At 47.6% G+C, this 22,850-nt stretch overlaps 1 protein-coding gene across 11 annotated transcripts in view; it reads left to right on the top strand.

Moving 5' to 3' along the window:
* The window catches only part of PTPRF (protein tyrosine phosphatase receptor type F), a 427,370-nt gene that overhangs the window by 268,257 nt on the left and 136,263 nt on the right, over positions 1–22,850 (top strand). The window lies entirely within an intron of this gene.

Genomic DNA, 22,850 nt, shown 5'->3' with positions numbered 1-22,850 from the left:
AATACAACAGGCCTTAATCTTAGCAAGCCTTATAACCCACTTATGTTTACCTACTTGCCCCCTGGCAAGTTCAAAACTAATAAGCAGTGGACCCCGTCAATATTATATCTCTGTAGTGTCATTCCACTTACAACAAGCTTAAGATTAGTCATGAGGCATGAGAAAGTCCTTCTCTTGCTTGACAGAAAATCTCTATCTGCTGCATCCCTAGCGCTCTCCACCTACACTCTCACACCAGTTCTGCTGATTCTCCCCCTGCCCTTCATAAAACTGGCTTCCATCTTCATCCCTACCCAAAGTTGGCCTGGCCTGAGATTGAGGCAGGCTGGGAAACAAGATTGCACAGGGACTCTTAGGGTATGTCTACACTACGGAATAAGGTCGAATTTATAGAAGTCAGTTTTTTAGAAATCTGTTTTATATATTCGAGTGTGTGTGTCCCCACAGAAAATGCTCTAAGTGCATTAAGTGCATTAACTCGGCGGAGTGCTTCCACAGTACCAAGGCTAGAGTCGATTTCCAGAGCGTTGCACTGTGGGTAGCTATCCCACAGTTCCCGCAGTCTCCGCTGCCCATTGGAATTCTGGGTTGAGATCCCAATGCCTGATGGGGCTAAAACATTGTTGCGGGTGGTTCTGGGTACATATCGTCAGGCCCCCGTTCCCTCCCTCCCTCCGTGAAAGCAAGGGCAGACAATCGTTTCGCGCCTTTTTTCATGAGTTACCTGTGCAGACGCTATACCACGGCAAGCATGGAGCCCGCTCAGGTAACCGTCACCGTATGTCTCCTGGGTGCTGGCAGACGCGGTATGGCATTGCTACACAGTAGCAGCAACCCATTGCCTTGTGGCAGCAGATGGTGTAATACGACTGGTAGCCGTCATCGTCATGTCCGAGGTGCTCCTGGCCACGTCGGCTGGGAGCGCCTGGGCAGACATGGGCGCAGGGACTAAATTTGGAGTGACTTGACCAGTTCATTCTCTTTAGTCCTGCAGGCAGGCGATATGGATTGCTAGCAGTCGTACTGTACCACCTTCTGCCGGGCAGGCAAGAGATGAGGATGGCTAGCAGTCGTACTGTACCATCTTCTGCCGAGCAGCCATGAGATGTGGATGGCATGCAGTCCTTCTGCACCGTCTGCTGCCAGCCAAAGATGTAAAAGATAGATGGAGCGGATCAAAACAAGAAATAGACCAGATTTTTTTTGTACTCATTTGCTTCCCCCCCTCCCCTGTCTAGGGGTCTCATTCCTCTAGGTCACACTGTAGTCACTCACAGAGAAGGTGCAGCGAGGTAAATCTAGCCATGTATCAACCAGAGGCCAGGCTAACCTCCTTGTTCCAATAAGAAAAATAACTTAGGTGCACCATTTCTTATTGGAACCCTCCGTGAAGTCCTGCCTGAAATACTCCTTGATGTAAAGCCACCCCCTTTGTTGATTTTAGCTCCCTTAAGCCAACCCTTAAGCTGTGTCCTCAGTCGCCCCTCCCTGGGTCAGAGCAACGGCAAACAATCGTGCATCTGAGTTGAGAGTGCTGTCCAGAGCAGTCACAATGGAGCACTCTGATGGGGCTAAAACATTGTCGCGGGTGGTTCTGGGTACATATTGTCAGGCCCCCGTTCCCTCCCTCCCTCCGTGAAAGCAAGGGCAGACAATTGTTTCGCGCCTTTTTTCCTGAGTTACCTGTGCAGACGCCATACCACGGCAAGCATGGAGCCCGCTCAGGTAACCGTCACCGTATGTCTCCTGGGTGCTGGCAGACGTGGTACTGCATTGCTACACAGTAGCAGCAACCCCTTGCCTTGTGGTAGCAGACGGTACAGTACGACTAGTAGCCGTCATCGTCATGTCCGAGGTGCTCCTGGCCACGTTGGCCATGAGCGCCTGGGCAGACATGGGTGCAGGGACTAAATTTGGAGTGATTTGACCAGGTCATTCTCTTTAGTCCTGCAGTCAGTCCTATTGAACCGTCTTATGGTGAGCAGGCAGGCGATATGGATTGCTAGCAGTCCTATTGTACCATCTTCTGCCGAGCAGCCATGAGATGTGGATGGCATGCAGTCCTTCTGCACCGTCTGCTGCCAGCCAAAGATGTAAAAGATAGATGGAGCGGATCAAAACAAGAAATAGACCAGATTTGTTTTGTACTCATTTACCTCCTCCCCCATCTAGGGGACTCATTCCTCTAGGTCACACTGCAGTCACTCACAGGGAAGGTGCAGCAAGGTAAATCTAGCCATGTATCAATCAGAGGCCAGACTAACCTCCTTGTTTCAATAAGAACAATAACTTAGGTGCACCATTTCTTATTGGAACCCTCCGTGAAGTCCTGCCTGAAATACTCCTTGATGTAAAGCCACCTCCTTTGTTGATTTTATCTTCCTGAAGCCAACCCTGTAAGCCGTGTTGTCAGTCGCCCTTCCCTCCGTCAGAGCAATGGCAGACAATCGTTCCGCGCCTTTTTTCTTTGCGGACGCCATACCAAGGCAAGCATGGAGGCCGCTCAACTCACTTTGGCAATTAGGAGCACATTAAACACCACACACATTATCCAGCAGTATATGCAGCACCAGAACCTGGCAAAGCGATACCGGGCGAGGAGGCGACGTCAGCGCGGTCACGTGAGTGATCAGGACATGGACACAGATTTCTCTGAAAGCATGGGCCCTGCCAATGCGTGCATCATGGTGCTAATGGGGCAGGTTCATGCTGTGGAACGCCAATTCTGGGCTCGGGAAACAAGCACAGACTGGTGGGACCGCATAGTGTTGCAGGTCTGGGACGATTCCCAGTGGCTGCGAAACTTTCGCATGCGTAAGGGCACTTTCATGGAACTTTGTGACTTGCTTTCCCCTGCCCTGAAGCGCATGAATACCAAGATGAGAGCAGCCCTCACAGTTGAGAAGCGAGTGGCGATAGCCCTGTGGAAGCTTGCAATGCCGGACAGCTACCAGTCAGTTGGGAATCAATTTGGAGTGGGCAAATCTACTGTTGGGGCTGCTGTGATGCAAGTAGCCCACGCAATCAAAGATCTGCTGATATCAAGGGTAGTGACCCTGGGAAATGTGCAGGTCATAGTGGATGGCTTTGCTGCAATGGGATTCCCTAACTGTGGTGGGGCCATAGACGGAACCCATATCCCTATCTTGGCACTGGAGCACCAAGCCGGCGAGTACATAAACCACAAGGGGTACTTTTCAATAGTGCTGCAAGCTCTGGTGGATCACAAGGGACGTTTCACCAACATCAACGTGGGATGGCCGGGAAAGGTACATGACGCTTGCATCTTCAGGAACTCTGGTCTGTTTCAAAAGCTGCAGGAAGGGACTTTATTCCCAGACTAGAAAATAACTGTTGGGGATGTTGAAATGCCTATAGTTATCCTTGGGGACCCAGCCTACCCCTTAATGCCATGGCTCATGAAGCCGTACACAGGCAGCCTGGACAGTAGTCAGGAGCTGTTCAACTACAGGCTGAGCAAGTGCAGAATGGTGGTAGAATGTGCATTTGGACGTTTAAAGGCGCGCTGGCGCAGTTTACTGACTCGCTTAGGCCTCAGCGAAACCAATATTCCCACTGTTATTACTGCTTGCTGTGTGCTCCACAATATCTGTGAGAGTAAGGGGGAGACGTTTATGGCGGGGTGGGAGGTTGAGGCAAATCGCCTGGCTGCTGGTTACGCACAGCTAGACACCAGGGCGGTTAGAAGAGCACAGGAGGGCGCGGTACGCATCAGAGAAGCTTTGAAAACCAGTTTCATGACTGGCCAGCCTACGGTGTGAAAGTTCTGTTTGTTTCTCCTTGATGAAACCCCCCGCCCCTTGGTTCACTTTACTTCCGTGTAAGCTAACCACCCTCCCCTCCTCCCTTCGATCACCACTTGCAGAGGCAATAAAGTCATTGTTGCTTCACATTCATGCATTCTTTATTCATTCATCACACAAATAAGGGGATGACTACCAAGGTAGCCCAGGAGGGGTGGTGGAGGAGGGAAGGAAAATGCCACACAGCACTTTAAAAGTTTACAACTTTAAAATTTATTGAATGCCAGCCTTCTTTTTTTTGGGCAATCCTCTGGCGGAGTGGCTGGTTGGCCAGTGGCCCCCCCACTGCGTTCTTGGGCGTCTGGGTGTGGAGGCTATGGAACTTGGGGAGGAGGGCGGTTGGTTACACAGGGGCTGTAGTGGCAGTCTGTGCTCCACCTGCCTTTGCTGCAGCTCAACCATACACTGGAGCATACTGGTTTGGTCCTCCAGCAGCCTCAGCATTGAATCCTGCCTCCTCTCATCACGCTGCCACCACATTTGAGCTTCAGCCCTGTCTTCAGCACGCCAATTACTCTCTTCAGCCCGCCACCTCTCCTCCCGGTCATTTTGTGCTTTCCTGCACTCTCACATTATTTGCCTCCACGCATTCGTCTGTGCTCTGTCAGTGCGGGAGGACAGCATGAGCTCGGAGAACATTTCATCTCGAGTGCGTTTTTTTTTCTTTCTAATCTTCACTCGCCTCTGGGAAGGAGAAGATCCTGTGATCATTGAAACACATGCAGCTGGTGGAGAAAAAAAAAGGGACAGCAGTATTTAAAAAGACAAATTTTATAAAACAGTGGCTGTTACTCTGAAACTTGCTGTTAACATTACATACATAGCACATGTGCTTTCGTTACAAGGTCGCATTTTGCCTCCCCCCACCGTGTGGCTACCCTCTCAACCCTCCGCCCTCCCCGTGCCTAACAGCGGGGAACATTTCTGTTTAGCCACAGGCAAACAGCCCAGCAGGAACGGGCTCCTCTGAGTGTCCCCTGAAGAAAAGCACTCTGTTTCAACCAGGTGACCATGAATTATATCTTACTCTCCTGAGGATAACACAGAGAGATAAAGAACGGATGTTGTTTGAACGCCAGCAAACATACACTGCAATGCTTTGTTGTACAATGATTCCCGAGTACGTGTTACTGGCCTGGAGTGGTAAAGTGTCCTACCATGAAGGACACAATAAGGCTGCCCTCCCCAGAAGCCTTTTGCAAAGGCTTTGGGAGTACATCCAGGAGTGCCGCGAATGCCAGGGCAAAGTAATCCTTTCACATGCTTGCTTTTAAACCATGTACAGTATTTTAAAAGGTACACTCACCGGAAGTCCCTTCTCCGCCTGCCGGGTCCAGGAAGTAGCCTTGGGTGGGTTCAGGGGGTACTGGCTCCAGGTCCAGGGTGAGAAACAGTTCCTGGCTGTTTTGCCCCCGCTTGCTTGCTGTGAGTTACCTACAACCTCATCATCATCTTCTTTGTCCCCAAAACCTGCTTCTGTGTTGCCTCCATCTCCATTGAAGGAGTCAAATAACACAGCTGGGGTAGTGGTGGCTGAACCCCCTAAAATGGCATGCAGCTTATCATAGAAGCGGCATGTTTGGGGCTCTGACCCGGAGCGGCTGTTCGCCTCTCTGGTTTTCTGGTAGGCTTGCCTCAGCTCCTTCAGTTTCACGCGGCACTGCTTCAGGTCCCTGTTATGGCCTCTGTCCTTCATGCCCTGGGAGATTTTGACAAAGGTTTTGGCATTTCGAAAACTGGAACGGAGTTCTGATAGCACGGATTCCTCTCCCCAAACAGCGATCAGATCCCGTACCTCCCGTTCGGTCCATGCTGGAGCTCTTTCGTGATTCTGGGACTCCATCATGGTCACCTCTCCTGATGAGCTCTGCGTGGCCACCTGCAGCTTGCCACGCTGGCCAAACAGCAAATGAGATTCAAAAGTTCGCGGTTCTTTTCCTGTCTACCTGGCCAGTGCATCTGAGTTGAGAGTGCTGTCCAGAGTGGTCACAATGGAGCACTCTGGGATAGCTCCCGGAGGCCAATACCATCGAATTGTGTCCACAGTACCCCAAATTCGAGGCGGCAAGGCCAATTTAAGCGCTAATCCACTTGTCAGGGGTGGAGTAAGGAAATCGATTTTAAGAGCCCTTTAAGTCGAAATAAAGGGCTTCATCGTGTGGACGGGTGCAGGTTTACATCAATTTAACGCTGCTAAATTCAACCTAAAGTCCTAGTGTAGACCAGGGCCTAGGGTACATTTACACTGCAATTAAAAACCCGTATGGGCTTGGGCTGTGAAGCTGTTTGATTGTGGTGTAGAGGTTTGGGCTCAGGTTGCAGCCTGAGCTCTGGGACCCTCCCACCTTGAAGGGACCTAGAACCCAGGCTACAGCCTGAGCCCAAATGTTTGCGGCACAGTTAAACAGCCCCTTAGCTTCAGCGTCATGAGCCTGAATCAGCTGGCACGGGCCAGACACAGGCTTTTAATTCCAATTCAGACATACCCCTCACCCTTCAGCCAGCAAGCCCAACTGAATGGCTCTGTAGGAAGCCCCAGATCTCCTTGAAGTAGCCCTGCCTACCACCTCTTCCTCTGTGCACAGCCTGTGTTAGCTTTACTTTTCTTGCCAGGGGGAGTGAGTGACAAAGTGTAAATGACAGGTTTCAGTATAAATGCAATTCCAACCTGATGGCTAGGGTCTGTATTTTTATGGGATTCAAATAGGCAGCTAATTGCAGGGTTATTGATTTACAGAAACCGATTGTTGATGCAGGATATCATTTTACATCCTATGCTGCTGCTATTTATGTAGTCAAGGAACAAAGATGCATAGAGCACGGTACAAGTGGGTAGAATGTGCTTGGAGTAAAAGGCCTGGAAGGGGCAATGCAGGGCAAGGTGCTGGGTGTGCTTTATAGCGGAAAAGCTTCACAAAACAAGTGGGTCTGGGGAGAGGGCAGCTTTTGGTGAGTGGTAATGGGAAAGCTGTTCCAAGCATGGGGAGTGGCTTGGGAGAGAGTTCAAATAGGGAGTGGATGGAGGAGGGAAAGCTGCAGTGAGTGAGTAGAAGAGTGGTGGAAAGAAGTGCGGGTGGGGTTAAGTTTTGCAGAGCAGTAAGTACCGATGAGGAGCTGGAATTTGCTACATGTGAAGTGTGGGGAAACTGTGAAGAACTTACGCTCTGTTGTGCGATAGGACCTTCTTTTCTTCCTCACTGCTGCCGTGATGCTTCCTGTCCATGTTTCCAGCTAAAGCATATGGCATAACCCCTGTAGCCCTGGAACATTCACTGCCGAGCTTCAGGGAGCAGTCCACCTCCAGGACTTCAACCTTTAAAAAATTATGGCAATTATAGAAGTTTATTGGGCAAGCAGATTTTGGAAGATATGGTCCCCTCTGATTTGGATGTAAAGTAAATCTGGTCTGAGACAGGGAGGGCATTAGAGAAAGCAAACCTTTGTCATACATAGTGCAGAAGACAGGAATTAACAGGGGAACTTATTTGCAGGATGGAATTCTATGTGGTATCGTTTCTGTTGCAGTGAAAGGTCGAAAAGGGTTATAAACGGAGCTGACCCTTAGAAAAGCCTGTCTTGGCTCAAACGCTCATTCTGCATCTTCTCAGTTTTGGACAGCAGATGGAAGGAGCATGATAAACACATAGAAATGTAGGGCTGGAAGGAATCTCAAGAAGTCATCCAGTCCAGCCCCCTATGCTGAGGCAAGACCAAGTATGCCTAAGACCGGGGCGGGCAAACTTTTTGGCCTGAGGGCCACATCGTGTTTCCGGAATTGCATGGAGGGCCGGTTAGGGGAGGCTGTGCCTTCCCAAACAGTCAGGCGTGGCCCGGCACCTGCCCCCTATCTGACCCCCCCTGCTTCTCGCCCCCTGACAGCCCCCCTGGAACCCTTGCCCCATCCATCCTTCCCTGTCCCCTGACTGCCCCCGGAACTCCTGCCCCTGACTGTCCCCTGCCGCCCCATTCAACCCCCCCTCTCTTTCCTGACTACCCCCCCCCCGGGATCCCTGCCCCCATTCAACCCCCCTGTTCCCTGCCCTCTGACCGCCCTCACCCCTATTCACACCCCTACCCCCTGACCACCATCCTGAACTCCCCTGCCCTCTATCCAAACCTCCCTGCCCCCTTACCGCGCTGCCTGGAGCACCGGTGGCTGGGAACGCTACAGCTGTGCTGCCCAGACCCCAGGACAGGCAGCCGCCCCGCCCTGCTGGAGCCAGCCATGCACCATGCAGCCCAGAGCACCGGGTCAGGCCCCAGGAGCTCCCAGCCCCCGCCCAGAGCATGGCGCCGGCAGCGTAGTGAACTCAGGCTGCAAGGGAGGGGCTGGGGGCGAGCCTCCCAGGCCAGGAGCTCAGGGGCCAGGCAGGAGGGTCCCACTGGCCGGATGTTGCCTGTGGGCAGTAGTTTGCCCACCTCTGGCTAAGACCATCCCAAACAGGTGGTCATCCAACATGTTCTTAAAAACCTCCAATGATGGGGATTCCCCAACCTCCCTTGGAAACCTGTCCCAGAACTTTACTTTTAGAGTTAGAAAGTTTTTCCTAATATCTAAATCACCCTTGCGTCAGATAAAGCCCATTACTACATGTCCTGCCATCAGTGAACATGGAGAACAATTGATTGCTGTTCTCTTTACAACAGCTGTTAACATATTTGAAGACTGTTAACAGGTCTCCCCTCAGTTGTCTTCCATGCCTAGGTTTTTTTAACCTGCCCTCATAGGTCAGGGTTTCTAAACCTTTTATCATTTCTGTCACTCTGCTCTGGATTCTCTTCAATTTGTCCAACTTTTTCCTAAAGTGCAGTGCCCAGAATTGGACACAGGACTCCAGCTGAGACCTCACCAGTGCCAAGTAGAGTGGGACAATGACCTTCCATGTCTTACATACAGTTGTTAATACATCCCAGAATGAGATCAGCCTGTTTTGCAATTGCATCCCATTGTTAACTCATATTCAGTTTGTGATTCACTATAACCCCTAGATCCTTTCCTGCTGTACTACAGCCTAACACAGGGGTGGGCAAACTACGGCCCGTGGGATTGCCCCCTGTGGTGCCGCAGGCCCCACACCGCTCTCAGAAGCAGCCGGCACCACGTCCCTGCGGCCCTGGGGGAGGGGGGGAGGGGCAGGGCAGAGGGCTCTGTGCGTTGCCCTTGTCTCCAGGCACTGCCCCCCGCAGCTCCCATTGGCCAGGAATGGGGAACTGTGGCCAATGGGAGCTTCAAGGGAGGTACCTGGAGGTGTGGCAAGGGCAGTGCGCGGAGCCCTGTACTCCCCTTTCCCCAAGGGGCCGCACAGGCTTCCCGGTGCGGCGTGGGGCCCGGGCAGGCATGTAGGGAGCCTGCCCTGGCCCTGGTGCCTGCCGCTGCACTCCCTCCCGCACCCCAACCCCTCACCCCAGCCCTGCACACAATTTCCCCGCCCAGATGTGGCCCTCAGCCCAAAAAGTTTGCCCACCCCTGGCCTAGCAAGTTAGTCCCCATTTTGTTGTTGTGCATTTGATTTTTGTTTCCTAACTGTAGTACTTTGCACTTGTCTTTACTGAATTTCATCTTGTTGATTTCAGACCAGTTCTGCAATATGTCAGGGTCGTTTTGAATTCTAATCCTGTCCTCCAAAGTAATCACAGATCCTCTCAGCTTGGGGTCATCCACAGATTTTATAAACACACACTCCACTCCATTATCCTTCCAAGTCATTAATGAAAATATTGAATAGTACCAGACCTAAGACAGATCTCTGCAGGACACCATTAGAGATGTCCCCCCAGTTGGACTGCAAATCACTAATAACTACTCTGAGTATGGTCTTTCAATCAGTTTTGCACCCACTTCATAATAATTTAATGTAGGCCACATTTCCCTAGTTTGCTTATGAGAATGTCATGTGGGGGGGGGGGTGTCAAAAGCCTTAATAAAACCAAGGTGTGTCACACCTACAGCTTCCTCCCGTCTGATAAGCTAGTAATACTGTCAGAGAAGGATAAATTACGTTGGTCTGGCAGGATTTGTTCTTGATAAATCTATGCTGGCTATGCCTTATAACCCTGTTATCTTCTAGGTGCTGACAAACTGATTGTTTAATAATTTGTTCCAGTATCTTTGCAGGTATTGAAGTTAGGCTGACTGGTCTATAATTCCTAGCGTGTCTTGTACAAGCACAGGAGAAGACAATGCACCTTGAAACCATAATATTAGTCGAAACAGTTAGCATCTTTTCCATGAGCCTGGCCAAGCTGGGGAGAAAGCAAAGGCCTGTTTTAGTGGGAAGATTTGTGCACCGAACTCTGTCGTTGCTAATGAGCCGACGGATGTCGGAAATGGAGCAGCATAGGGAGGGATATGGGAACTTTCATTTTTTGAGATCTATCCAATCATTGGTCTTTCTAGTTAGGTTCCTGGCCTCCAGAAGTGGCCAACACATGATGATGCCTAAGAGGAGGATAAACCTCCTTATTCCCATAATATCATTGGCCAGTTGCATAAATTCTGTATTTGGGACAGGAGAAAAAGAATTCCTTGTGCCGTGCAGCATGAGATTTCATTACCCCTATTGTTCTCGGCTTTTATAGGTACAAATGTTATTAAATGTCATAAAATTGTCCAGTCCTTTTAAGTCTAGCCACAGTATTTGTCCCAATTTGCCAGCACATAAAGAGAGAAGCAAAGGCTGTCTCTGAAGAAATGAGGAAATAACAAAGTCATCTGAAATTCTTAAATTCACCCTGAAAACAGGGAATAAATTTAGCAATAATATTTTGAACAGTGAGCCGCATTTGGGAGTGATCTGTGCAGGAGAACATAATGGTGGCTAATGTTTTCCTCTCTCAATCATTTCTAAAGGTCACATCATGATCAAAATGCACTTGCTAATTTAATTTCTCTTCTCAATGTAAATTTAAGATGTTGCTTTTCTCCATTATCTAGTGAATCAGTCTTTTGCTTTGTTCCCAGAGTAAGTGTGACAGGGTCTGACCCCAAAGCTGCGGTCCAGCCTCACAGCCTTCCATTACCATGGCATGAGTGCCTCGCAACACCCCTGCCAGGTGGAGAAGAGCTATCCCCATTGTACAGGTGGGGAGCTGAGGCACGGGATGGAGTAAACAACTAGACCAAGGTCACCCAGAAACTGAGTGGCAGAGCCAGGAATTCAACCCAGGAATCCAGAGCCCCACTCCTGTGACTTAGCCACTAGACTGTCCTTCCTCCTTACAGAGTGGGAGGTGAAACAGGCCTAGAAGGTGAAGTGACACACTCAGAGTTACACAGCATGTCAGTGGCAGAGTTGGGTTAAGAACCCTGGCCTCCCGAGTCTCAGGCCAGTGTCCTCCCCACAAGACCACCCTGCCTCCTTCTCAAGTCTCTCCCAGAAGCTTTCCCTTTCCCAGATGCATTCCCCTGCATTTATCTTTTCCCAGTGCTCTCCATCCTGGCAGTTCACCAAGCTCCAGGCAGTTGCTCCTGGGTTTGGAAGATAGGACAGTAGGAGGAGAAGGCAGCTGAAAATGGAAAGAGTGTGGGAGAAAGAGGAGGAGAAGGGAAGAAGGCAAAGGAAAAACGCAGAGCCCCAAAGAGCCCGATTCCCCAGCCCTGTGTCAGAGATTCATGATTTCATTTAAGATAGTATCAAATTAAGCAATTTCCAACTCTCAGCCTTCCCCCTCTTGTGGGGAAACTTTCCCGGCATTATGTAGGTAGTCCCCCACCCTTCCCTTCAATCCAGGGGGAATGGTTTTCATTGCACATGTACTGAAAAGATCCGTGAGTGTCCTGGATCTGAAGGAGATGAGGTGATGTGGGATGTATGGCTGTGCCAGCCCGTGTGTGGTGGGGTGACAGTCAGAGCGCTTAATCTTTTGTTGGCTCAAGGGCCTTTGCGCATTGCTGGTAATCCTTAGAAATAGGACTGACGGATCAGATGGGTTATTAGTAACAAAGATCTTTCCAGAGTCATCTCCCTGTCTAAAGAAATTCACAAGAGCTCCCTCTCACTTCTTAGATGAGAGACAATGGTCGCAGTGGGGTCTGGCCATTGCCTGGAGACCATCAGGGCTGTGTCTGTGTTGAGGATATAAGAGATCCATTGATTACAGAACTCGTCTGGACCTGCACTTGATCCCCTCAAGCAGATCGCTGATTCATCTGCTCTTAGGCCTTCTCCTTAGTTTGTGTGGGGGCAATTCTGTTCAAGGCTGCTGTGGTCAGTCTAAATCGTGAAGACTCATTAGGCAGGTTTTTTTCTCTCTGGCATTTGTATCAATCCCTGGTTCAGTAAAGTGAATGGCTGAGATTCTCAAGCTGGCTAGGAGAGTTAGCTACACATCTCCTGTGTACTGAATCCTCCCCCCTCCCCAGCTTTGAAACTCATAACCGGAGTGTTCAGTGCTGCCGAGGAGGAGAGTGCTGGTTAGCGAGGGTTTCAGAGTAACAGCCGTGTTAGTCTGTATTTGCAAAAAGAAAAGGAGGACTTGTGGCACCCTAGAGACTAACCAATTTATTTGAGCATAAGCTTTTGTGAGCTACAGCTCACTTCATCGGATGCATACTGTGGAAAGTGTAGAAGATCTTTTTATACACACAAAGCATGAAAAAATACCTCCCCCCACCCCACTCTCCTGCTGGTAATAGTGAGGGGTGACCCTGCAGTGTTTGCTGAGAGAGCTCAGGAGGGAGACTGCTGCCACACTCCATTCACTGGAAGACACCTGGGAAGCTTGAGTTAGCTGCTAGAGTGTGTGTCTCTCGTTCGGTTGTGTTGGACCCCGAACAGCAACACGCATTTACTGGGATGAGAATATAAAAATTTAACCACCATGGTCTAATCTTCCAGAGCTAAACAGTTACAGGCTGCCCCCTCCACAGCACTGCCTACAGAAACAGACAGACTTTAATCAGTGTCTGCTTAGTAGAAAGTTAGAGGGACAAGGTGAGTGATGTAATATCTTTTATTGGCCCAACTTCTTTTCTCTCTAATATCCAGGGTCCAACATAGCTACAACAGTGTTGCACAGTAGAAAGTTCTCTCCCATGCTGATAGTTACAGCTCTGGAGAGCCTTCCCTAGTCCCTGGCTCCTAATTACATCGATGAAATAATTTGGGAGCAGGTTAAATAGTCTTTTGTAGTATCAAATAAAGCCAATGAGCTTCACTCAGATCACTTGATGAAAACTACTCTGATTATCTGTATGTATTGTCACGCTGTATATTAAAAGAGCATCTTAAAGGGAAACATGGAATTGTTTAATGCCTCTAAAGACCAGAGAGCAGAGGCTTTGCGGCAAATGCCTCTAATCTAGGATCTGAGATAGACTTGGAATCCAGTTGCTTTTGCAGTGTTGTAAAACATGAGAAATTTTGATGTGGTAACTCAGGTTTGTTTCAGAACTTTCTTATTAGCTGTTCTTCACGCACATCAAATTTTAGAGACTGAGCTAAATAGCTGTGCTCATGAAGGGTGAGACTGACTCAAGGACAGAGCGATTAAGGTATGTAATACTCAAGATGGGAAAATTAATTGTCTTTAATTTGGCATAAATCCCAAAAATTCTAACTTTGCTTATTAGAAATTCAGGGCCATTTTCTAATTAGAAAGAATGTGCTCACATCCAGCTTCAGGAGTCTAATCTGGGAGCACGGTTTGTGCTGCTGATTGTTGGTGTATTAATAAAGGATAGTGCTGTCTGACCTCTTGTATGGTCACTATCAGATGGCAGCTTAGCTGATGGTAAATCACTTTCCGTCATCACTTGGTTACAGTTCATTGTCACTGGCGTCCTGTAATGAGCAGCTCCACACACCTGACCTTGTGAGACAGTTCATGAAAACAGAATGGCTGGCCAGGTCAGGTGGTGGTGGCTCCTGTTGCCTTTACATGCAGTTCATCTACTCCAGAAGAGGAAGAGTCCCTTTCTATGCAGGTTTTCTTCAGCCATTTGAAATGTAACCCTGCAGTTACGGCAGCTCTTTCCCAGAAAGCCTCGTCTAAGCTGGACCGGATAGAATAAAGAAGGCATTGTGCCTTTTGTGTTCTGACAATGGTAGCGACGTCCTTATGGCTTGCAAAGTAGAGCAACCCAGTGATTGCAATGTGGGAAAGAATGTGGAATGCATTACAATGCCCTTTCAACATTTCTTGCACATATAGACATAGTGATGGGCAGTGGTTTCCGGTCTAGCAGCTCTGCTGGCTAGTTAATAAGCACCAGGAAATGGAAAACAGAGATAGGAGTAACATCGTCCCTTGTTTGAAGCTGGCAGCATAAACACTTAAGTCTTCTAGGAGAAGAGAAGGCCATGTGGGCATCTCCCATTTTGGGAAACTCACCTTTTTTCTTCTCCTGTTCTATCCAAATACACGAAGTAAAAAACCTCACAATACACTGGTTGAGCAACTTTGAGCTTGCAGCACCAGTGCAATCTCTCATATCCACACTCCTGTCCCCACGGCTTCCGAGCGCTGGCTGCAGCTGTACCTGCAGATCCCATCAAGTGGGCCTGGGTTTAGCTTAGCTCCATCTGACCTGGTACCCACTCCGCTGGTTTCTCCTCAGTCTACATTGGAAGTCACATTCACTGCAGATGACCTGGCTCACCCAGACCTCCTGACTCCACCCCCCCAGTGCAGCATGTCTTGATGCGGAATGAGGAAGATCTGGGATATGTTGATTCAGAAGTCCCAGTGTGTATTGATACAACCATTGTTGTAAGATGTGCTGTGTGTAGAGGTGCCAGAATGGTGGTGTAAGAAAATCTGTCTGTCTGTGTGTCCCTCTCTCTGTCCCCTGCTGCCATCCAGGAACGAGTAACAAACCATTTCATGCAATCTGTGTCCTTGCAATAATTTCCTCAGAGAGACACCATAATTGCTGTGTTTTAATCCTGGTCTGGTGCATGCTGATTGCAGTTCAGTAAGAGATAGAAATGAATTTATCTGCAGTAGTTGAATGAAGAAGTTAAACAGATCTAAGGATAGTTACTCGTGTATCTCTCACTTTGATGTTAAGATGTGTTGCATAACTGATATAGGGGAACTGTACACAGCCTGCCATGTTTTCCCTTTTCTCTGATTTAAAAAAATGGAAAAGAAATCCTTCAAGAAATGAAGGAAGCTCTGGGGTTTCTCCTCTCATGTAGACATATCTAGGTGTGGTCCATACAGAGACAGAGCCCTTCTTCATGAACACAGCAACTGTAGTGGGGTGGCAAAGCAGCAAGCTGTCTTTAAAAGTTTGGGGTAAATATTGTCTCCTTTCAAGGGAAAAGGATCATCTTAAATGTCTAGCTTGAATTAAACTCAAGAGTCTAGGAACTCTGAAGCCTGCATGCTGCATTAAAACACTTAGTGAATGAAGTCAGGGGGCTGTTCCTTATTCTCACTCTTCAGCCATCATATATAACGTACTTGGAAAGTGGAGAGGACAGGATTCAAGGGCAGTGTACCCTTCCTGCATGCAAAGGTGGGAAATGCCCCTCTGCCACAAGCTTGCTGCTGAGCTGAACACTTTCCCAGGGAGAAAACAATCGCACTCCTTGTGTGCCTGTGAAAATGAGAGCGAACCCCAGCCACTTTTCTTATCAGTCATTTGACAAATTGAGACACTGGAGCATGTGCAAATGAGTATAATGTTCAGAAATACATTTTACCATGTAATCAAGAGGAATTTTAATTGATCTGCTGAATTGGTTTGTATTCAAATGAAAGTGTGAAAGGTACCGTTTTTATCCATATGGCCCTGATCTTGTTCCACAGCCAACTTGCCATTTGTATGTAATGTGCTCTTTAATTCATGAGGGCCTACACAGGGGATTTGTTTAAAGCCCTGGTTGAAATTGGGAGCCACCGCTTTTGCTGTACATGTTCCTGAAAAGATGGGTATTGTTTAAGAGCAGTAAATAGAGGGTTGAGCTTCTGTAACACTTGCTGCCTATGTAAAAAATTTGATGTCCTCCCATTAACCTCCGATCAATTACATCAGCCCAACATTAAAAAACATCACTTGTCAAAAGCCAGTATTTTATTTGTTTGTATCCAGACCATTGACTTGCTGCTGGCCTGACACGCAGAGCCTCTCTGCTTCTGCTGTGTATGATCTCTGAAAGATGGTTCATGTAGCCAGAATCCTGCACCCAATTGCTGTCAGGGCAATTAATGTTTCTTCTCTAAACCACAGTCTAATAGTAGTTTTCAGAGTAACAGCCGTGTTAGTCTGTATTCGCAAAAAGAAAAAGAGTACTTATGGCACCTTAGAGAATAACCAATTTATTTGAGCATAAGCTTTCGTGAGCTACAGCTCACTTCATCGGAATAGTCTAATAGTAAAGGCATAGGATGGATAGTAGGGAGGTATATTTCTATCCCTGGCTCTGCCACAAACTCACTGTGTTCCCACCTCTGTGCAAGTCCCTTTCCCACCAGTAAAATACAGAACCAGCCTAACTGCCTCAAAGGTCTTGCAAGTCTTGGTGTTTTGGGAGGAAAACTATAATATTCTCAAGGTTTTTTCCCTTAAGTAATTGCTGCAGTGAGTGCCATTTAAAAATCAACATTTCCCGGTAATTAGTACACTGTGGTATCTGGAGACGCCCCCATTATTAGCTAGTTTAGACATAAGGTGGTGCTATCTAAGATGCCATAATGTCACATCTGCTGATATGACTTTTTAAAGGTGACTACTGTTGATATTTACAAACGTTTTCCATCTTAACAAAGTTTTTGTCTGAAAATTCTATTCTTGGTTATTTGACTGTTCTCTCTGATGGGCATGACTTTCCACCAGAGGAAGAGATGCCAGTAGGTTAACAATGATGCAGATGGGCTGCAGAAGCCAAACGAAAACCAGATTTTAGTAAAGTCTGACCTTTCAGGTAATCCAAAATCTTGCATCCTGGGGTGTGAAATGGAAGCGAATGAACTTTGTATTTCAGCTGAGTGACAGCCGGAATCCTTCACATTAATCTGAGTCTGAACGTTAGTAAGCATGGGAGAGTTTCTCTGTCCCATTAACTCAGTTCCTGTGCATTTTCTTCTGCATTGAGCTGCAACCATACTCAAATGGATCACAAGTCAAATGCCCCATTAATTTTAACAGTAGGTTGCACTTAATGATATATGGAAGTGCTTTATTGATTATGTAGCTAAAAATAAAAATCTCTGCGCTAATAGCATATCCCATCAGTGCACGCGAAGAAGTATGGAAAATGTAACGGGTTAATGGATTGCTGAAAACAGGAGTAAGGGCCAGGTATAGTATTTTCTTAGAAAAGCATGGAGGTTTTTTCCCTTACATGGGCGTGTGGTGTATGTGCTTTGTCACGTTTTTGCAATAATACAGGGAAATGAAGGACATGACAATACTTGTATTGAGGTTCTCGATACAAAACATTTAAAAAAACCCATGGATTGAGAATAATTCCAGGGAGAATTCTGCTGGTACCAACAAATTTACTGGAGCCCAGTGGACCTGCCTGAAAGAGCAACTTTGGGTTCCTTCATTGTTCCTTTACCCGTTGAAACCCCCCTACCAAGGGGGGGGTGAATTATGTTTAAAAATGCAAATAACTCCCAGTGGTCACAAGCCTTTTCTAAGTAATATTTTTAATCAGCTGCTGGGTGTGGCCAGCAAATCTGTATCTCTACCTGGTTATGAGTTGTAAGGATTTCAGCAGAAAAAAGGTTTCAGAGTAACAGCCGTGTTAGTCTGTATTCACAAAAAGAAAAGGAGTACTTGTGGCACCTTAGAGACTAACCAATTTATTTGAGCATAAGCTTTCGTGAGCTACAGCTCACTTCATCGGATGCATACTGTGGAAAGTATAGAATATCTTTTTTTACACACAAAGCATGAAAAATAATAATAATAGCAGCTTCCTTTCCTGGCACTTTAAGGACTGCTCTTTTATTTGCTGTTTCATTGAATCATAATCTCTAGCCGAGTGAGAGAACCATGTGAGATCCTACCCACAGCACATCTAAGGCTGGGCTCTTCCTAAGAGATTATTTTCTTCTACCATGTGGCCAGTCTAGTATTCCCTTAGATTTCCCTTAAATTTCCTCCTCCTTTGCTTCGCATGACTCAGACTCTTTCCTTTTATGAACATTTAGCTGCTGCTGTATGGTCTTTTGAAGAGGTACCAACTGCTTTGTTTACTTTCAGCTGTTGCGTGGTAGTTCATGGGCTTTGCTCGGAGAAGATCTCTCAAGGGCTTGGTTTGGGTTTGGGTTTTTTCGGTTAAAATGAAGTTTTTAAAGAGCCGTCTCAGCATGTCATTTTCGGAGTGACACCACAGGACGTCGGTGGGTTTGTCATTGAAACCCATCGATGACTAGATTTTTTTGTAATTGCATAACCTGCATGAAGCTGTTTATACTTTGCCATCCCAGTCATTAATACTTTGTTGTCTTTAAAGTACATTACTTTCACTGCACCACCTTTTCCTCGGGCAGGTAGCGAGATTGTGCCAGTGTTTTGGGACGTTCCTAGAGCTGCATGAGACTTGGCACTGGTCACTTTCCTTCCTCCCAGCCACTCCCCACAGGCTTTAACGTGGGCAATGGGAGCTTTCAGAGAGTTTGGCTTTAAATTGCACTTCTCTGCTGTGCGCTGACATGGACGTCTGTGAAAATACAAGCCCATAAAGGAAGACTCTCTTCTCAGAGCTATTAATAACAAGCTTTTGGTGTAGATTTGTTCAGCCTGAACACACCCACCTCAGTGCTGCTTCTTGTCACAGAAAATGATGCCCCTCTGCTGGGCCCCGAAATTGCTTGGTTGCTTTTGATTGTCTTGCGTTAATTGAGCAGCAGCTCTGGGTAGCCTGTGCCAGAAGAGTGGGGGCTGTTTGTTCAGCAAGCAGCAGCACCGGAGTGGATTGTGCATTGGGCCCTTGTTACTCTGCTGCTTCCATTCGTTAATATTGCCTGCCACTCACGGCTTTGTAAATGACCAGCTCACTGTCACTGATATTTTTCATTTGCGACTGCATTTCAATGCCTCTGAGGGCGGTTAGGAGGCTTGTGAAATGTATAAATTAATCCTGATCATCTATCAAGTATAGAACTATCGTAAAGGTTCATCAGTAGAGCGTGCTCACTCCTAACATACCCTTCTGTATGTCTCTGAGACGCCACGAGAGAACAGAGTGACGTACCCAGGATAGCACAGGCCTCATCTCAGGATCCCTTTAAGAATAAATGATTTCAGCTTGGAGAGAGCTCTGGCTCATTCACTGAATGGTCACATTCTGTGTATGTACCGCCCTCTCTGTGCCGTGCTGATACGCAGGGGATCAAAAATGCACCACAGCCCTCACTCCACCTGCATTCTGCCCGTAATTCCATTTCCACCAAGCCTGTGTCTAGCTCTCCAGACCTCTGAGCAACTTCAAACAGCTGCCAGATGTGAAAGCACAAAGCAGCTTTGGATGTTACTCGTTCTTACTGAGCCCCTAAGAGTTACACTGGACTGAGAGAGACCGAGATGAGGGGCACTCTAGCAAACCAGTGGCTAGATAGGATATTTCTAGCTCAGTGACAGGTTTATGGCCCAGTATCTCACTGGGAATAAGCTGAGAACGTGCCTTTCCAGTGGTATAAAGCTTTTGATGGATTGTGCGAGATTTAACATTACAGTTATAATGGAACATATAGAAAAGGTACTTTAGACAATTTTTTGTTATTTTCAAAATATATTGGGCATCATTTTTGCTCTCCCTCTGCAGTCTGAGCAATTGGACTTATGGTACTAAGGGGGCCTGACTTTACAGGCTGAGGTATATGAAGAATAGTGCCCATAAAAATGTTTACAGTTTTCGCTATCATTTCGTCTAAACTAGTCTTTCTGAGAAATATGTTGACACAAACAAACTCCCAGCTGTTGTGGGGTAAAGGTTTTATTGGTGCCTGTTTGTGATGACCTGCAAAGCAGACTCGTGGCTTTACAACCTGCATGTACCGTGACCAGGCTCGTAGCAAATAAACGGCTCTCACCACACCATAGGGTATTTCTTCTCCCTAACAGATATGCATGCAGCTAAGGACAGCCAGTAATATCGTTGGGTCTTAGGCATATAAATCTCATCCAACAAGAGAGCAGGCCCCAAAGTGTCTGTTCTCTGTGATAGATAGCGTTGACCCTGGAGAGCTCACCAGGCCGACTCCTCAGGATTCTCCTGCCAACTGCTGTATTCACCAGGGACTCCTGCTGTCCTTCCATGTAAGTGGCTGTTATCCATGTGTTTACAGCTGCACTTTGGAGCTGATCCCTGTGGTCATGTAAGACTGAAGTTTGGGATTGACTACATGTCCCATGCCTTCACTCCAGCTGGTTCTTGGAGCAGTGCAGCAGATGGGAGAAGGGGGCATGTGTCCAGTGCCAGTGTCTTCTAGAAAAGTCATTGTCACCCAAGCTGGTGAACGAGAACAGTGATGGCAGGTGCTGAGAAGAAAGGGCAAAACAGCTGCTTTGGACAAAGGGTAGGAGCAAGGGGCAAGAGCCTGCTTCGTTCCTCCTGCTTGGGGAAAAGGGGAAGCCTTTCCCCCCGAAAGAGGAAGTACAATATGTAGGGAAAGAGGGTTCCAGAAGAGGGGCTCCCTACCTGGCTCTGCATCTCTTCCACCCCAGCAGCAGCAGAGTTTGGCTGTGGGTTGGGGCACGGGATGGGGAGAGGTGGGCTCTGGGCGGCGCTTACCTGGGGGGCTCCCTGGAAGTGGCGATATCCCCCTCGCTCAGCTCCTAGGCGGAGGCGTGGCCCGAGACTGCCCCAGCAGCTGCCGGTGCGACTGGCCCAGGGGCTGCCTGAGCTGTCCCCAGGCCTGGCACACCGGCCACTGCAGAAGTCACAGCGGTCACGGAAAGTCAAGGAATCTGTGACTTCCGTGACAAACTTGCAGCCTTAGTGATAGTTTAATACTAAATCTCCATGCATGATTTGGATCAAGTTAATTACTTGATACTTTGCTTCACGTGTTCTGTGTAAACTCTTAAGCAAGCCAGAAAAGACTGTGTAAATATTCAGCGTGGTATTAAATTAAAAAGCACTTTGGGGTTTCAGCCTCCCCAGACTGAACATCTGCTTTCACATCTCAGATAGCAAGGTGCTGGGCTTCAAGGACACCTGGCTGTGCGCCGACAGAATTTAATTGTTTACCACTGTTTGTGTATCTCCCTTCACAGTTTAGTCTACGGCACTCTACACTCTGGTGTCTCTCCTGTGAACTAAGGCGCAATATGTGTTGTGGTTGTGTCCGTGGTGGTGTTGCTGGTTACTGAATGCAGGCTTTGGTGTCTTTCTGTTTAAGCTCTGGGTGCCTTTTGTCTTTGAAAATCAGTGGAGTGCAAATAAAAAAAGGAACTAGTTTTCAGTGGTACCTTTCAAAAAATCCTCCTATGTTTGCTGGTATGGGGGAGGTTTCTAGGGAGGCCAGACTGGGAGACAAAATATGGCTTATGCTTTTAATAAGCCTCAGTAGCTTTTTCCCTTTAGAAAACCCGGCTGCCCCTCGCATCCAAACACAGAAGCAACATTCTAGTGCATTGTTTTGTTTACAGCAGATGTTGCCTTGTGCTGTAGAATCTTGATGCACAAACAAGTGGGAAGTGTCTTGGGGATTCTCCCAAGATCTTAGGAAAGGATGTTTAAGATTAGTCACCAAATGTTCCTAGTTTGTGCTGCAAATGTGGAACTTTAAAATAAAAGACACAACCAAAGTATCTTCTTGTTCGTGCTTCTCTGAGAGTGTGTAAAGTATGGGGACGGTAGGATCCCAGGGAAAGAAATGTAAAAATCGAGGTATGGTGGGATCACAATCTTGTTGGACTTTGGGGGATCCGTCGGGCCTGGTAGGTTTGAAATGTTCCAGTGAGTGGAAGGGGCAGATTAGCAGGCAAGGAGAGGGTTTGCTTAAGTTCTGCTCTCAAACTAGAGAAAACAGGAGCCTGCTGAAAATAATTGAATTTGTAGTGCTTTTCAGGATCCTTAATGTTCTCCTGGCTCTCTCTTTGCATGGAAGTGTGTCCTTTTTCATTGCCATTTAGGCTTAGTAGAGTACAGTACATCTTGCCACAGAAGTGAGTAAATGAGCTCTGTCCTGCACTTCTTTGCTGAATGGCTGTTCTGAAGCTTCCTCCGTTTTTCAGCACAGGCTACTTAACACATTCAGCCAAGCCTACCTGTGCACGTACGGCAGCAGCACACGGAATTGGCCTTTCCTTTCCAAGCCGTTCTATCTGTGCTTTTCGCAGTTCAGCATGGGGATGCTTTCATTTATAATATAGCAGTAAGCCACACCAGCGTGTGCATTAGTCATCTCTTGCACACCTCCGATGCTTTCAGCTGCCTAGGAAGTCCATCGGGAGCTTCCTAATGCACAGCCTGGCATTGCTCTTCGTGGTTAGATGTAAAGTTTACATTCGTTTGTTTCTAATAACCTCTTTAACACCAGTTTTTGGGGCAGGGAGAGATTTGTAATGGATCTTTCCGTTGGGAAGACTCATACTCTCTTGACAATTTGTATTGTTTAGTATGTTTGTTTGTTTGTTTGTAAGGTGCCTTGGCCTATTTGACCTGGTGGTTGGCTGCATGTCTGTGTAGCATCCAGAACACCTCTCTCTTCTTGCATAAAGACAAACACCTGCTCTGAGAGTTTATTAACAACAATAGATCGAGCTTACGCATCGGTGAAAATCGTGGGCATGTCCCACGGCAGCTGATTCAAACAGAGTTCAATTTAGCAGCAGCCCCTGTTGCTGCAGTGAGTGCTCATTATAGAGGCTAGAGCGCTTTGGGGGTTTGCAAGCTTCTCAGGCCATGTCTATACTTACAGCTGCTGCCGCATGTCTGGGGAAGATGCTCTGTGCCGACAGGAAAGAGCTCTCCCGTCGGCATAAAAAACCCACCTCCACGAGCGGGAGAAGCTCCCCCGCCAACATAGCGCTGTGCACACGAGCGCTTATGTCGGTGTAACACCTGGTGCTCAGGGGGTGGAATACTCACACCCCTGAGCTGCCGTCGGCCGTAGTGT

Source organism: Lepidochelys kempii, chromosome 8, assembly GCF_965140285.1.
Source record: "Lepidochelys kempii isolate rLepKem1 chromosome 8, rLepKem1.hap1, whole genome shotgun sequence".
Lineage (NCBI taxonomy): Eukaryota > Metazoa > Chordata > Testudines > Cheloniidae > Lepidochelys > Lepidochelys kempii.
Note: the sequence above shows the minus strand (reverse complement) of the source record. Positions and strands in the feature narration are given on the sequence as shown.